This window comes from Hyperolius riggenbachi, chromosome 4 (assembly GCF_040937935.1).
Source record: "Hyperolius riggenbachi isolate aHypRig1 chromosome 4, aHypRig1.pri, whole genome shotgun sequence".
Lineage (NCBI taxonomy): Eukaryota > Metazoa > Chordata > Amphibia > Anura > Hyperoliidae > Hyperolius > Hyperolius riggenbachi.
In genome coordinates, this window is record NC_090649.1 from 404,766,348 (window position 1) to 404,784,612 (window position 18,265).

Consider the following 18,265-nt stretch of genomic DNA (forward strand, 5'->3'; position numbering starts at 1 on the left):
CTCTCTCTGAACACATGTAAGGAATAATTAAAAGTTTATTTGTACTTTACAGCTTATAAAGAAAGACCCACCTAAGTTTATGTATATACACAACAACAATAGTGTAATAAAGAAAAAAGTAATTTTTATTATCAATTTAATACAAAAAATGAGTATCATAAAAAAAATTGGACCCAGACTATGGGCTTGATTCACTAAACCATGAAAACACATAGCACAGCCTTTTTCACACCTTTTTTTTGCGTTTTTGCACTAACGTGAATTTGTTTGTGTGTAAACGTTATTTTTTTGCGCTTAGCGCTAAAACGCAAATTTTTCCCTGTGAAGCGCCCATTGACTTCTATCAGCGGTAATCAAGAAATTTCATGTTTTTGCACAAAAAAATTCATGTTAGCGCAAATACGGGCAAAAACGGCAACGCTATGAAATAGCACTAGTGCAAAAATAGCACTTGTGCTATCTTCATAGCACGGTTTTGTGAATCGAGCCCTATATGTGCATGTTTTATTTGTTCATTTATTCAGTTATGGTAGTTCCAAAAACAGTTATTTTGCTCTGAAAAGCAGAGGCGAACATTGCACTTCCTGCAAAGTGTGTTGGTATAGCCTTTTGCACAGTGTCGGCACCGTCCTCTATCGGCTTTGATGGGAAAATGTCCAATCATGTCCTTGCAAACTTCCTTTGGAGGGTGTGCATTTTACTTTTTGGCTGTCATGGCAGCTGAAGAACCTCCATCATCTGTAAACTGCCTCTTTTGGAAAGCCAAGGTGCCCCCTCTTGATGAAACTGGGCTTGCAGATGGTCGCCCTCGCTTTGACACTGACCCAGCCGTTCCGATCAGGATAAGAGAAGATGCCAACTGGGCCTGAAACATTCTCCTGTTTAGCATCTGTTTCTTTGGGATATCCAAAGCTTTGCAGTCCCTTTTGTACAGGAGCCAAGCATTGATCACAGCTAGGATAATGGTGTGCCAGAAGATGTAAAGGTACCAGCGGCAGGACTTCAGTGGAAACTTGTATTTTGCTGCAAATGAGTAACAAATCCACTCCGCCCATGAATTTGTTATAGGCAGCCACGATATAAGGCCTCTCAACTTCAACAAATCTTTTGGCAGTTTTGTCCCAGCGTTGAATCTTCTCCACTGGTTGTGGGCCAGCAAAGGAAGACACAAGTGTAACCTGTCTGTTGTCAAACCATTTCACAGCACAAAATGTTGTGATTTGACTCCACTCTGACATCAAAGCTTCCTCTTCCCTTTTTCTTCAAGCTTTTCTCATCCTCAAGATTACAGTTTGGAAGGCGCACTTGTCTAGCTGTTCCTGTGTAATGAATTCCACAATCCAGCAGCCTAACTATCAATGGGATGCTGGTGAAAAAGTTGTCTGCGTAGATCTTGTAGTTGCGACTATGTGGAAGTGTGGAAGCAAGTTTCATCACAACATCCCCTGATAGTCCAAGTTCAGATCTTGCCCGTATTCCATTCACACTGCCTTGGTACACATCAAAATCACAAAGTATACCAGAGATTCCAGTCCTTGCCCACAGCTTGAACCCCCATGGGTTTGGCTTGCCACGCATGTACTGTTTGATGCTGCTGAATCTCCCCCTGAAAGGGATCATCATTTCATCAACAGAGTTATGTTCTTCAGGGACCACTTTTAGGCATTTCTCTCTGAAAGCATCAAGCCATGGTCTGAGTTTCCAGAGTTTGTCACTTTTTTGTTCCATCTCAGACACGGTTAGATTGTTCACAAAATGTAATGATGTCAACAGAGACTGGAATCTGTTTCGTGACATTACATCAGCGACAGGACTGTATCTTGTGTCTGCTTCCTAGTACATACGGACTCCAGGCATTTGGACAAGACCCATCTTCAGATACATGCCAATCATCTGCTCTATTTCCTTTGTGTTTGTGTTTATAGATGATCCTTTCTTCTGAAAACTGTACTGATTTGTGTTATCTGCCAGAGCGTTGATCATATCTTCTGTCACAAACTTCTGAAAGTACTCCAGTGGTGTGCAGAGGGAATGGACATCATTACTGACATCCTGACCAGAAAAATCAGTACTGGGAGAGATGAAATTCTTTTTCAGCCATCGATATCTGTCACGGGGCCCAGTCTTGGCATCAGGATGTTCTGCCTCTGTTGGGATGATTTGAACATCAGAAGTTAGGTGGTCATCGGGTAATTTATTTTCCTTGTCCACTTCACCGATAACTCCATATTCCTCTTCGTCACTTGAATCTGTGCACACTATACATGATTTGGTTTTTCTTGGTTTCAGACATTCTGAAAGTTGAAAGAAAAGCTAAGTAACTACAAAGCAAATTAACTAATTATTCTAATGCAAAGATTCACATGTTCCTAAAACTTCACACTTTCCATTCCACAACTTCTATCAAGTAGACCTATTGTTCAATTAGACATGCAAACACTGTAATCCTCACCTCCTAGAGATGTATCACCTTCTCAAGTTTAAAGTGCAGACAAAACCTTGCTATCACTTTGACCCACTGTTGTAAAATTACAACATAGAAATAACCAGCTCTAAATCTCTTAAAATCAGTATATTCAATGATGTCATAAAATCTGCATGATCTACACATATGAATGATCACATAAAAAAATATTTCAAGCTTTTTACTTACTTTAAGTCCTGATGTATCCCGTCCAAAACAACAAGATGATGTACTCTAAAGCAGGCAACAGGGTTGTATGACTTCATGGCCAGATAAACAGACCTATTTACACATTCAACCATCCAATGGTGTTGCAGAACTGAACAATAGGTTCTATTAGTAATGTACATGAAGTTTTAAAAAGAAAAAAATGGGGGAGGGTTTATTTTTGTAGCCTTAAATGTGATGTTGTAATATTACAACACTGGGTCTCTGGGGGTTAAAGCTGCTTTCACACTTACAGTGTCACCATGTGTTGCGGTACTATCCCCCGCCGCAGTTCTTTGCAAGGTTTGTATACGATTGCAGCACAACGTAGTGCAACGGAATGAACACAATTGCTGCAAGCCTGCTGCAAACTCTGCAGTGCATTGCCACATAATACGTGCCTCCCACACGGATTATGAAGCAAAGCAAATCTATGGTGACGTGTTAGGTATAAACAAGTGATCGCAGTAGCATCTCAGGTTCCATACTTACCTGGAGCTTCCTTAAAGAAGAGGTCGGAAGAAAATAAAGATTTACTTACCTGGGGCTTCCTCTAACCCCTGGTAGGTGTCCTGTGCCCTCACCCCAGCTCAGCTCCCAGCCGGTGGCTCGGGGTCCCCTCCATTGCAGATGCTGACCTCACCAGATCGGCATCTACTGGGCCTGTGACCACAATGACGTGGTCTGGAATTGCACTGTGCAGGCGCAGTAGTTCTGAGCCTGCGCAGAACACTCCAGACCACGTGAGCGTGGCTGTGAGCGGTGCTCGCGCAGGCGAATTAGATGCCGGTTGGCATCTGTAACGGAGGGGACACCGGCTGGAAGCAGAGCTGTGGCGAGGAACATATCGGCTGCCAGGGGCTGGAGGAAGCCACGGGTAACTAGATTTTTTTTTTTTAACTCTTCACATCTGTCCTTTAAAGTGTACCTGAGATGAGTGATTATAAAGAAAATATACATACCTGGGGCTTGAATAAGAGTTAAACGTGTGAAAGATTACATATTTTCAAGTAAATCGTATGACCAATAGAATCACAGACGTACTCCACACTGCAACAACAATAAGGTACAGAAAAGCTCTGCCTTATTTCAGAAATGCAAAAACTCCATTCTGTAGACAGTTTAGTTTTTCAAAAGTATTATAACTTTTGAAAATCAGACTTAACAGCTAGAATAGATAAAAATGTCACAATGACCTACAAACATTGGGAATGATGGACATAAGCTCCTGTACTACTGGGGGACTTGCTATTACAGCTACAGAGGAATCGCCTGACTGCATTAACATTATAGCAGATTCGGTAGCGGCAGGAGCCCTGCTGTTGATTGCTGACATATTGGTGACATTGAAGGAGCAGCTTTATTTCTCAGTGAGAAAACTTAAAGAGACTCCGTAACAAAAATTGCATCCTGTTTTTTATCATCCTACAAGTTCCAAAAGCTATTCTAATGTGTTCTGGCTTACTGCAGCACTTTGTACTATCACAGTCTCTGTAATAAATCAACTTATCTCTCTCTTGTCAGACTTGTCAGGCCTGTGTCTGGAAGGCTGCCAAGTTCTTCAGTGTTGTGGTTCTGCTATAAACTCCCCCTTCCAGGCCCCTCTATGCACACTGCCTGTGTGTTATTTAGATTAGAGCAGCTTCTCTCTTCTCTCTTATCTTTTACAAGCTGGATAAATCATCCTCTGAGCTGGCTGGGCTTTCATATAGTGAGGAATTACAGACAAGGGCAAAGCTGTTTGCAGGAAGAAAAGAGCAGCCTGAAACTTCAGTGCATGAGAGATGCAGGGGGGAAAAAACACACAAATGATCTCTTGAGATTCAAAAGGAAGGCTGTATACAGCCTGCTTGTGTATGGATGTATTATCTATGTGTGGACATACTGTACATCAACCTGTACATCAGCAACCTACTTCCTGTTTTGGTGGCCATTTTGTTTGTTTATAAACAAACTTTTTAAAACTGTTTTTAACCACTTTTAATGCGGCGGGGAGCGGCAAAATTGTGACAGAGGGTAATAGGAGATGTCCCCTAACGCACTGGTATGTTTACTTTTGTGTGATTTTAACAATACAGATTCTCTTTAAGGCAACATAGCAATAGGAAGTGTATGGTCCAAGTAATGCACAAGAAAACCACAGTCAGGTCCATAAATATTGGGACATCGACACAATTCTAACATTTTTGGCTCTATACACAACCACAATAGATTCAAAATGAAACAAACACAATGTTCTTTAACTGTAGACTATCAGCTTAAATTTTAGGGAATTACAACAGTTTGCCTATGTGCCTCCCACTTGTTAAGGGACCAAAAGTAATGGGACAGAATAATAATTGTAAACCAAACTTTCACTTTTTAATACTTGGTTGCAAATCCTTTGTAGTCAATTACAGTCTGGAACAAATAGACACACCAGACGCTGGGTTTCATCCCTGGTGATGCTCTGCCTGGTCTCTAATGCAACGGTCTTCAGTTCCTTCTTGTTCTTGGTGCATTTTCAGGAGTCGAGTGCTGCGTGGATGCGGGTGAACGGCGTCCACCCACTTTTTCTTCAGCGTGGACGCCGTTCACCCTGGCTTGTGTGGAGGGTAGCAGCGCAGAGAAAGCGAGCTATGGGGACAGCGGGGAAGGGCGGACATCTCCCCCCCTTCCCTCACCTTCGTGCTCGCCTTCCTGCCTCTCCCCTCCGGTGTTTTGAAATGTCGGGCCCGGCGGCTAAAGTGGGCGGAGACTTTCCGCCTTCTTCCAGCCGCAAGGGACGCTCCGCTCTGTGTGCGGCTAGAAGACCAGACTAGCCGCACACAGAGCGGAGCGTCCCTTGCGACTGGAACGCGGTAAGTCTCCGCCCACTTTAGCCGCTGGGCCCGACATTTCAAAACACTGGAGGGGAGAGGCAGGAAGGGGAGCATGAAGGTGAGGGAAGGGGGGGGGGAGGGGGGGAGATGTCCGCCCTTCCCCGCTGTCCCCATAGCTCGCCTTCTCTGCGCTGCTCCCCTCCTGCTGGGGGCACACCTGGCTACCTGGGCACATTTACCCCTGCCTACATATACTGGGCACATATACCCCCTGGCTACATATACTGGGCACATATACCCCTGCCTACATATACTGGGGACATATACCCCTGCCTACATATACTGGGGACATATACCCCTGCCTACATATACTAGGCACATATACCCCTGCCTACATGTACTGGGCACATATACCCCTGGCTACATATACTGGGCACATATACCCGTGACTACATATACTGGGCACATATACCCCTGGCTACATATACTGGGCACATATACCCCTGGCTACATATACTGGGCACATATACCCCTGGCTACATATACTGGGCACATATACCCCTGGCTACATATACTGGGCACATATACCCCTGGCTACATATACTGGGCACATATACCCCCTGCCTACATATACTGGGCACATATACCCCTGCCTACATATACTGGGGACATATACCCCTGCCTACATATACTGGGCACAGATACCCCTGCCTACATATACTGGGGACATATACCCCTGCCTACATATACTGGGCACATATCCCACTGGCTACATATACTGGGCACATATACCTCTGCCTATATATACTGGGCACATATCCCACTGGCTATATATATACTGGGCACATATCCCACTGGCTATATATACTGGGCACATATACCCCTGCCTATATATACTGGGCACATATACCCCTGCCTATATATACTGGGCACATATACCGCTGGGCCCGACATTTCAAAACACTGGAGGGGAGAGGCAGGAAGGGGAGCATGAAGGTGAGGGAAGGGGGGGGGGAGGGGGGGAGATGTCCGCCCTTCCCCGCTGTCCCCATAGCTCGCCTTCTCTGCGCTGCTCCCCTCCTGCTGGGGGCACACCTGGCTACCTGGGCACATTTACCCCTGCCTACATATACTGGGCACATATACCCCCTGGCTATATATACTGGGCACATATACCTCTAGCTACATATACTGGGCACATATACCCCTGGCTATATATACTGGGCACATATACCCCTGGCTACATATACTGGGCAACTATACCTCTGGCTACATATACTGGGGACTACTATACTTATGGCTACTTATACTGGGGACACCTATAGACCTGGCTACCTGGGGGTACCTATTTTGGGGGAACTGCTGTCAGATTATTTGCATTTTTGTGGAACCGCTGTTATGTATTTTGGGGAACAGCTGCCAGATTATGTGTATGTTAGGAGAACGGCTGCTGCCAGATTACGTGTATTTTGGGGAACTGCTGCCAGATTGTGTATGTTTGGGGGACCACTACTGCCAGATTATATGTCCTTCGGGTGATCCGCTGCCAGGTTTCGAGTATTTTGGGGAACTGCTTCCAAATGATGTGTATGTTGGTGGAACTGCTGCTGCCACATTGTCTATTTTTGGGGGACCACTTCCATATTATCTGTATTTTGGAGGAACTTCTACCAGATTATGTGTCTTTTTGGTGAAATGCTGTCAGATTACATCTATTTTTGGGGGATACACTACGGCAGAGCTCAAACTTCCTTGGCAGACCTTTTACATCACTGCTAAGGTCATGTATATTTGGCCCCACCCATGACCACGCCCACGGTGTGCTTGGCCACACCCATTTTTGGAGCGCCGCAGGGGTTCTCCAAGTGAGTCCACTCACTTCTTTTCCCAGGACTAGACCCCTGGGCATTTTCCCTTCAGATTTGTCTATAGCAAGTGAAATGCATGCTCAATCGGATTCAGGTCAGGCGATTGACTTGGCCATTGCATAACATTCCACTTTTTTCCCTTCAAAAACTCTTTGGCTGTTTTTGCAGTATGCTTTGGGTCATTGTCCATCTGCCCTGTGAAGCGTTGTCCAATGAGTTCTGAAGCATTTGGCTGCGTTAGGCAGTCGCAAAATAGTTAAAGGGAAGCAGAGGTGAGAGGGATATGGAGGCTAACCAATATAAAAATGACTGCAGGCCTCAGGTTCTGGTCAATATCATACGGGGAGTCACAGATAAAGGCAGGCGGTTCATCAAGCCTCCCATAGCATAATGTCCATACACATACAATCCAAATCTGGACTCGTCCCTTTTAAGCGAATCTTCAATTTTTTTTATTGTCATTCCAACAAGCGGTGATACAGCAACAAACAAGCACCGTGCTTGTTTGTTGCTGTATCATCGCTTGTTGGAATGACAAGGAAAAATAAAAAATTGAAGATTCGCTTAAAAAGGGTTGAGTCCAGATTTTGATTGTATGTGTAGGGATATGGAGGCTGCCATATTTATTTACTTTTAAACAATTAGGCTGGGTTCACATTGGAGCGCATCCGCTCCTGCGCTGCATTCTGCTCCGTAAAAGCGGAAGGATCGTGCATGTCGGGAACGTCCGCACCAGTAAGCGGAACGCAGGGAGCGGAAGGAAGTGCAACACAGCAATGTGAACTTTCCCATCGGGAAAGCATTGCTTCCTCTGCTGCGTTCCCCTCATCGGAGCGGAACGTAAGCTATTTAGGCTCCAATGTGAACCGAGCCTAAGGGCCCATTCACACTTACAATCGCAGAACGCCGGCGATTACCGCCGGCGTTCTGCGGGAGTGATTTTCCCGCGATTAGCGCGGAAAAATCACTGGACACTGCGGCGGTTTTGGAGCGATCGCGATTAGCGTGCTATGCACGCTAATCACGATCGCAAATCGCGGAACGCTCGTCGCCGGCAAACCGCTGCATGCAACGCGGTTGCGGTTATCGCTAACCGCAACCGCGGCAGTGAGAACACGGCCACTGGCTACAATGTGTAGCGGTTCTTGCAGAACCGCTAGCGGTTTGCCGCGAGCGGGAATCGTGCGATTCCCGCTCAGGTGTGAATGGGCCCTAACAGTTACCTAGCTGTCCTGCTGATCCTGCGTCTCTAATACTTTTAGCCACAGCCCCTGAACAAGCATGCAGCAGATCAGGTACTCTGACTCAGGTTCTAATAGAATAGCTACATGCTTGTTCCAGGGTTTTGACTCTGACACTATTTATGCCAGAAGATTAACAAGGTTGCCAGGCATGTGGCATTGTTTAACAGGAAATAAATATGGCAGCCTCCATATCCTCTCACCTCGGCTTCCCTTTAAGCAGGCTATACACCTACACAGTTTTCCACCCAATTTTCCAAAAATGATTGATTCCTTTTCTAAAAAGAATCAATTCAGAAGGAATCGATTCTTGCCGTACACTACACATACATTTCCAATAGATTCCAGCAGGGAATCTATGCAAAATCAGACTGCAGAATTGCTCTGTTCGATGCAGTGCACCGCTATGGGCCATCGATCTACCAATGCTCTCGTCCCGACCCCGATCGATCTAAATTTTCCATCCTGTCTGATCAATACTTTTGATCAATTGTGTCTTAAAATTAATCAAAAATTGATTGCGCTGACATTTTGAGAAATTGATTACCAGCAGATGATTCGAATCTTCAGGGAATCAAAAGAGAAAAATCGATGAACATTTGGTAACCTTAACTTAAACACCTAAACCCTTATACCTATCCAAAGGGATAATTTGAAGGAAAAAAAACAAAAACAAGAAAGAGTCATCAATTTAACAAAAAATTATCTTGAAATCTTGAAAGTTTTGTAACATTTTCACATTTTGTACCTGTCAATCCACTATCCTGGCTGCACAGGTAAAACATATGTGAAAGTGGTCTGAAAAAAATCCGCTAAATACAAACTCTAGAAAACAGTTTTACAGTGAGTTTTGAATGCATATGTTCAGCAGATCCTGTCTTTTCTACAGTCTCACCATTTCTGACTTTCTCCTGTTCTCTAGTGGCTTCAAGCACTATTCGTTTGCTGTACACTGTAATTTAACACTACAGTACTGCTGATGTGGCGTTCACATTTACATCTGGATGAAATGCAAGAGGCTGGCTCGTTGGTCTAGGGGTATGATTCTCGCTTAGGGTGCGAGAGGTCCCGGGTTCAAATCCCGGACGAGCCCAATTTTATTTTATAGTAAACTTCAGACATTATACTTTACATGCGTAATCCTGTTGAATTGCAGTTTTATGAAGTGGCTTTATTACATTTCATCAGGATATTCCAGTTTGATTCTGCACTAATGCAAACTGAGCAGGTTCATAATTGTGACCATTACATACAGGTAGTCCCTGGTTAACGAACGAGATAGGGACTGTAGGTTCGTTCTTAACCTGAATCTGTTCTTAAGTCAGAACATTGTGCCATCTCTGTCCCCTGTACCTCCTCTGTGTTACCAGTGTCCCCCTCTGTGTCTCCTCTGTCCTTTGTACCTGTTTATACAAGTTGAAAAGCCAATTTTTCTTTGATTTTTTTAAAATCGATTTTCTCAAAAACAACAAGTCCAATTTGAATTTTTTTTGACTTGTTCCCATGGAAACAGGGAATCCATGCCGTTCGTATCGGAGGGTCGTTCATAAGTTGGTCGTTCGTAAATCGGGGACTACCTGTAATGTGTTTTGTCTTGAACTTAAGATGGCCATAGACTTGTTGATTTTCCCTGTCGATTGCTGGCTAATCTTATAAAGGATGCCATTAACAATGTGATTCCTTGGCCGAGCAATCAATCAGAAACAATCATTCAGCCCCAGCAACGGAAGGATAGCCGCTATCCAAATAAATCAGAGAAATCGAATCAATCTTAAAACCGGATTGATGTGATCGATATTACAGTTGAATCGGAGAATAGATTGTACAAAGGATTATATATTTAATGGTCACCTTATTTGGCAGATGGGATAAAATCTGCCAGAAATCTATATTCCAACATGTTGGATTGGTCGTAATTTTGATAGATTTTCAGCATAAATCCATCAAAATTATTGATCTGACCTGAAAGATCTCAATCAATCAGTGGCAGGGCAGGAGTGGAGGTAGATCTAACCAAAGCACAATTAAAGGAGAACCTACCTGAGAGGGATGGGGAGTCTGCCATATAGATTTCCTTTTAAACAATACTAGTTGCTTGGCTGATCTCTTATGCATAAGTAGTGTCTGACTCGCACATCTAAAACATGCATGCGGCGAATGCAGTCATACTTCGTGGGATGGTTTATATGTTGGTACTGAAGTGATTAAAGGGAACCTGAAGCAATAAGTGTATGGAGGGTGACATATATATTTCCTTTTAAACAATACCAGTTGCCTGGCGGCCCTGCTGATCTATCTGAAGACAAAAAGGATCAAATCGAGAGTCCCAATAGTGTTTTATTGTTGGTAGGTGAACAATGGGTAAGTATTTCTTGCTCCGCTACACTCTGCAATGCATTTCGCAGGTCTGTAGCCCGCTTCCTCAAGCAAAGTACAAGAGAGGAGAAGCTGGATGCGTGCCAGGATGTGTAATAGACAGACAGAGGCGCTTTTACACGTCTTTTTAATAATACAAGTTGTGTAATTTGTGGGGAGACAAGTCCACCAATACCGCCCAGTTTTAAGCTGATTTTAATATAATTTTATCCTTCGCTGGCACCTCTGTATACAACAATACAACAAACCGCTGATCTATTTGGCTGCAGTAGTGTCTGAATCACACCTGAAACAAACCAATCCTGTCACATCTGACAATCAGTCAGAAACATCTGATTTGAATGCTTGTTCAGGGTCTATAGCTAAAAGTATTAGAGGGAGAGGATCAGCAGGACTGCCAGGAAGCCAGTATTGCTTAAAAGGAAATCAATATGGCAGCCTCTATATACCTCTTGCTCCGGTCCCTCGCATTGACTTCGTTTCGATTTCAGTGAAAGAGTTAGTCGCCAGCCACTGCACCACGCAGCCCTGGCCACGTGCATCCTGGATCATGCTCCTGCGTGGGCACAGGGCAGCTTCAGAAGGGCTGGTAGAAGCCCCAGGTAAGCGAAACTCTTTTTTTTATGTTCACTTTAGGTTCTCTTTAAGTGAGTCTCTAAGTCAGCTGTGATAACTTGTCAGCTGTGTGTCTACTTCAAATTGTCTTTCAGACAAATATATTAGAATTCATGCGACATCACATGTTTTATTTCATACTCAAGGTTCTACACACACTTGCACCATGCTCAATAAGCGTCTCACATCGCTCTGCATTGCTGCTAATGCTGTGGGAGGAGAGGTCAGTATGGGTCCTAGGTGGAGGGAGAGGTCACTGGGGGTGCTGGGGGAGGGAGAGGTCAGTTTAGGTGCTGAGGAAGTTAGTATGGGTGCTGCTGGGGACAGGAAGGCTGCGGCTGGGGGTGGGAAAGGTCAATGTGGGTGCTGGGGAAGGGAGAGGTCAGTGTGGATGCACGGGGAGGCAGGATCATCGCAGCGCTAATGCTGGGGAGGGAGAGGTCAGTATGGGTCCTAGCTGGAGGGAGAGGTCACTGTGGGTGCAAGGTTGAGGGAGAGGTCACTGTGAATGCTGGGGGGAGGGAGAGGTCACTGCTGTCAGAGAGACACCATCTTACCTGCTCCCACACAGCTGCAGGGAGGGTTACACTAGGATTCCTGTATGGGACCTCTTTAAAGGGAATCTGAAGTGGAAATAAACTATATATAATGATTTGTATGTGTAGTACTGCTAAGAAATAAAACATTAGCACAGATATGAGTCTCATATTGTTTCCAGTACAGGAAGACCTAAGTAACTTAATGAGAACCCGAGGTGGGATTTTATTATGCTAGTGGGGCACAGAGGCTGGTTGTGCACACTATCACCAGCTTCTGTTGCTTCATGGTGTGCCTCCAGGACCCCCCTGCGCGCCGCTATACCCCCACAGTGCTGGCGACAATGTTTACCTAAGCGCTGTCTGTCAGCGCCGCTCCCCCGCCTCCTCCTTATCGGCGCTACCCGCCTGTGTCCCTTCCCTCCGGCTGATTGGAGGGAAGTGATGCGTCGGATAGCGCCGATGTGGAGGAGGCGGGGGAGCGGCGCTGATAGACAGCGCTTAGATAAACATTGCGCTGGCGACACGCTGCGTGTCGCCAGCACTGCGGGGGTATAGCGGCGCACAGGGGGGTCTTTGAGCCACACCATGGGGCAACAGAGGCTGGTGTTACTGTGCACAACCAGCCTCTGTGCCCCACTAGCATAATAAATTCCCACCTCTTCTCTTTAAGTTGTTCTCTATGTAAAAGGGCTCCTGTGAGCTCTGCGACTTTAGAACGTCGTGTACAGCACTGTTTTTGAAGCACTTATCTCAACTGTCTCTCTTTGTTTCTTCCTTGTTTATGGTTTTTCGGCAGAGAAAAGTTCAAAGGGTCATTAGCCTGCTCTGTGAAATCATTTAAAATGCTGAGTGTAGTGTGGAAACTGCAATTATTAGAGAATGATGCAATGTTATAAAAAATACAGCAAAGAGGTCGGCACCAGTCCAGGATTCCAAATCTTTATCTTTATTTAGGACGTATCCAGTATAAAAGTATACATGTGCATACTGATGAACATGTATACTTTTGTACTGGATACGTCCTAAATAAAGATAAAGATTTGGAATCCTGGACTGGTGCAGACCTCTTTGCTGTACATTGTGGGCTTTGCTGACCTGACCATGCACAGTCCGGAGATCGGTGGGTTGAGCGGTGTCAACACAAACTTCATTGTTATAAAAAAAATACCTGAAAATAAAAATATGACACTATTTTCTTTGCTACTAATGTTCTATTAATTATCCGTCCTACACAACCAATTCATTATATCATGAGGTTTTTTTCGCTTCACTGTCACTTTAACCCGAAGTGTCCCAGATGGGAGAGGAGCTTCCTGTGGGTTGTGGGCGAGGCTTCCTGCATGCGGTGGGTGGAGCTTATTGAGGCCAGGGCTTCCTTTTCACATCCAAAGGGGCCTTTTAAATGGATATTTAAAAAGAGGGGGAGGGGATGCCAGGCCCCCACATGTGCCTGCATCCCACAGCCCTGTTCCTTCTCAAAATCTTATTAGAATGACCTGGGAGGGGGAGATGTGAATTGTACAGTATATACAGTAGAGTCCCGGTCCCGCCATTCTCAATCAACCGGCTGATGGTGATGAGCCCGAATTTCGCATAATCATAATTTTGCATCATAATTTGCAATTAGGATGCAAAATCACAATGTGAAATTTCGGGAAAAGTCGTAATTCATTTTGCATGTAAACATAATCAGGGATCATCATTTCACTGAATTTTTTCTGAGTTTAAAAAACCTTTTTTCCTTTGCATTTTTTTTAAATCAATTTTTTCAAAAACTACATGGTCTTTTTGCAAAATTCTTTTCGACTTATTGCTACTATTACCCTTAACATACCTAGCAATTTTGGTGACAACATGTATGGGGGCTTTGCTACTGACAGCTAAAGTCGGCACAAAATTACATGAAATTTACGCAAAATTACGAAGGGATTACATGAAATCAATCGAATGTCCAAATCATAATTACGTATGGGTGTAATTGCGAATATTTACGTTTAATTTCACATCATTGTAATTAGCAGAATATGATCATCACTCTCGGCTGTTAGCGGGGGAGCCAAGGGGGGCGTGTCTCACTCATTATCAAAAATCATTTACCAGAGCGCTGGGCGCCAGTCCTCTTCCCTTACACAGCTGCTCTGCTGCATCCTCCGTATGCTTCTGATGTGTGTCACCTGACCTGCATCAGGTCATGTGACACATCAGAAACCGTGCTAAGAACGCAGTAAAACAGCTGCAGGAAGTGAGGAGGTTTCTGCTGCGTGCTATGCATGTTACAGGGCCAGAGTTAGGACACATACGACACTGGGCTACCTCTACGCGGTGTATCTGACTACGCAAGAGACTTTATTCTTGAAACGAAAATCCCAGCTTTTAATTTAGCTGTAGGGACAGCATTGATTGCTGCATGATTTTTGTAAGTGGATTCGCATGAGGATTTGCACGAGTGTGCGGAGGTTTATTTTGATGTTTTGCTGTTCTCTTACACAGCTGCTCTGCTGCATCCTCCATATGCTTCTGATGTGTGTCACCTGCCCCACATCAGGTCATGTGACACATCATTAGCTGTGCTGAGAATGCAGTAAAACAGCTGCAGGAAGTGAAGAGGACCAGTGCCCAGAGTGGTTTCCGCTGCGTGCTGCTCTGCGGGGGAAGTTAGTGTTGCATTTGGGCCCCTATTGCTTGAATTCTCAAGTAACTAGAAATTACACATATCCAGCATCAGGCAATCCCCGCCTGTGCTGGATAACTGACACTTTACTGTAACTTCTTAGCAAAACACACACAGTGTATTAATAGTTCCCTGGAGGTAAAAAAAAGAAAAAAAAGCCAGAAAACAACAAAATAGAAAAAAGGTGAGAAAAAAAAGATCACATAAAAAGGGGGATGGTTATACGGACAACCTGTAGGAAGCTGCAAAACTAAACATTATTTAAAAATAAACTCTGCATTGCATCTCAGAATATAAATGCACTGCTATATTCTGAAAGTGAGGACTTCACTAAAAGTACTGTGGATGTTTCCTTCCCTATAAAAGGTTTTCTTCTTCCTATTCCAGTCAGTTGAAAACGTTGATATTTGACCATAGTGTAGTCTTTCTGCACCTCTGCTCAGCCTCGCTTCTAACTATCACTTTAACCCCTTCCTTTTCATGAGTCATACTGTCTGCTGTTCTCAGGCTCCCTCTGTACAGCATGGAACATGTGGAAATTTCTCAGCAGATTTCTATTATAATTTCCTTACATGGCAGTAAAAGGATCTCTCCTACCTATCCTCCGCCTTCTCCTCTCCATTAGACACAATGGCCATATGCAATTCACTTTTTCTCCCGAGTTTTCTCCTAGGAGATGATTTTTCACCTTGTGTTTCACATAATTTTTCAGCCCTTTGCAAATGAAAAAGTATGAAAAAGTAGGTAAAAACATACTATCTAAATTATTTTGAGTATTTCTTTCCTGCTAGTGGGTTAAAAGCTATTTTAGTGACACGTTTGAAAATATCACCTAGGAGAAAACTCAGGAGAGAAAGTTAATTGCATATGGGCCCATGTTCAGTAGTGAGCCCAGCAGCATTCCTGTATAGCGATCACAATGACAGTCACAAAAGCAAGCGCTACAAATAATTTCTAATAACATTTATCTGCAAGGCCGGCTTTACTTCTCGGGAACCTATAGGCAAAGACTTTCTGGCACCCTAAACTCTGCTCTCTGCCGAATCCACACAACCAAAATCCCAATATAAACAAGAGTTTTCCATTCTAACCACACCCCAAGTGTGCTGACTGCATCTGTAGTCTGCCTGGACCCGCTGTCGCCTCTCTTCTTCTTCTTCCCCTGCTCAGCATTAGTGTTATCCGGATCATGAACGATTCGGATCTTTGATCCGAATCTCTTTTGTGAGTCGAATCATCCAAATCATCAAAATGAGTGATTCAGATCACAAAGGGGGCGGGGCCAGGAGCGAAACGCCCCCCTCAGCGGGCAGCGGGGTCCTGGAAGCAGAGCAGAGATGGATCGCTCTGTTGGAGGGAAGCCAGAGACAGGTGGTGGTGGTAGTGTGATGGTCTGGGGTTGTTTTGCTGCTTCAGGACCTGAAAGGCTTGCTGTGATAGATGGAACCATGAATTCTACTGTCTACCAAAAAATACTGAAGGAGAATGTCTGACCATCTGTTCGTCAACTCAAGCTGAAGCGATCTTGGGTGCTGCAGCAGGACAATGACCCAAAACACACCAGCAAATCCACCTCTGAATGGCTGAAGAAAAACAAAATGAAGACTTTGGAGTGGCCTAGTCAAAGTCCTGATCTGAATCCTATTGAGATGTTGTGGCATGACCTTAAAAAGGCGGTTCAAGTTAGAAAACCCTCAAATAAAGCTGAATTACAACAATTCTGCAAAGATGAGTGGGCCAAAATTCCTCCAGAGCGCTGTAAAACACTCGTTGCAAGTTATCGCAAACACTTGATTGCAGTTATTGCTGCTAAGGGTGGCCCAACCAGTTATTAGGTTCAGGGGGCAATTTCTTTTTCACACAGGGCCATGTAGATTTGGAGTTTTTTTTCTCACTAAATAATAAAAACCATCATTTAAAACTGCATTTTGTGTTCAATTATGTTATCTTTGACTAATAGTTAACGGTTTTTGATGAGCAGAAACATTTAAGTGTGACAAACATGCAAAAGAATAAGAAATCAGGAAGGGGGCAAATAGTTTTTCACACCACTGTATAGGTGAAATATATGTAAAGCATATGATTGCAGCATGTGGGTAATGTGTGCAAACAAACACTTCTGCTCTCTGCTCGCCCATCCTCCCTTCTCTGTCCACCTTCTCCCCTTCTCTGTGTGTCCACCCCCTCCCCTTCTCTGCCCACCGCATGGAAACTCCTGTCCTGCTAGTCATTTCACCCCCCCCCCCCCAATGCTTCCCTAGTAAAATGATCCGAGATTCGGATCAAAGATCCAGATCTTTTCAATGATCCGATTCGAACCATCCAAATCATTCAAAAGATCCGAACTTCCCATCTCTACTCAGCATACTACCAGCATTCACAATCCTGGAGCTGCGCTGACAGCACTGTCCCCTGGGCATATAGAGCTGGATGGCTGGACTGATGGGACTGCCCATCTATCCCACCTTCCAGCTCTCTATTCTCCCTCAGCAGAGACCAGCCTTCAGAGGAAACATAGAGTGCTGGAAAGGTGGGTTGGATGGGAATCCCTATCCAGTCCATGCATCCAATTCTGTATGCTATGAGAGCAGTGATGCCAGTTCAGGCTTCAGGGTGGTGAGTGCGGAGTCGCAACTCCAAGACAGCCGCCTCTTAGCACACTGGTACTCCTAGGCTCACGACTAGTGCTTGGGCCGGCCATTTACATCTATAAATATTTTAGATTGGTAACACATTGTGTAGAGAAGACAAGACACAGAACATTTATATTCTCCTGGCGGACTCAAAGTGCATCAGATCATGGCTGCAGGCACCTAGGGCGGCGTTCGCAACCGGAATCATTAGGCAGCCTTGCCTAAGACTCCATTACTGTTTTACATACTGGCTTGAGCTGGGATTCGAACCTTCGAACCCTTACCAGTATGCTATCCTGCTGACTTAGGATTAAAAGATACACGAGGCGAATCTTTATTAATAATTGGATGCTATATTAGTGTGTGGGGAGGTGTGCAGGCTCTTATCGCACCTCCGTTGTGGCCACGTCCACCTCCATTTATTGGTAAAAGTCTCTAGTATTCTCCTGTAGGTCGGTGCGGTCGGCGCTCTTCGACACAGACATGCATGGCTGCACATGCGCAGTATATTAGGTCGGCACCTTGTGACCGCATTCCTCACGCGCCTCCTATGTGCACCAGTGGGGGGTGGGGCCACATGATGCTGACCTTACATACTGCACATGCGCAGCCATGTATGCCCGGGTCAAAGGACGCCGACCACACCCACCTATGGGATAATACTGGAGACTTTTGCCAATAAACAGAGGGGGGCACAGCCACAAGGGAGGTGAGGTAAGAGTCTAAACACCTCCTTACACACTAATATAGCATCTGTTTTTAAATAACCATTTGTTCCAGGTATCCTTTAACAAAGCAGAAAGCACACCCTGCATGTATAATGGGTTGCCCCATGTAATTGTATATTTAT

The 18,265-nt window shown here is 44.6% G+C and overlaps 1 protein-coding gene and 1 non-coding gene across 3 annotated transcripts in view; one reads left to right on the plus strand and one right to left on the minus strand.

Annotated features, from left to right (window-relative positions):
- The window catches only part of APLF (aprataxin and PNKP like factor), a 369,988-nt gene that overhangs the window by 73,873 nt on the left and 277,850 nt on the right, over positions 1-18,265 (minus strand). The window lies entirely within an intron of this gene.
- On the plus strand, positions 9,603-9,674 carry TRNAP-AGG (transfer RNA proline (anticodon AGG)). The gene has a single exon. It is a non-coding gene; the product is annotated as a tRNA-Pro (tRNA).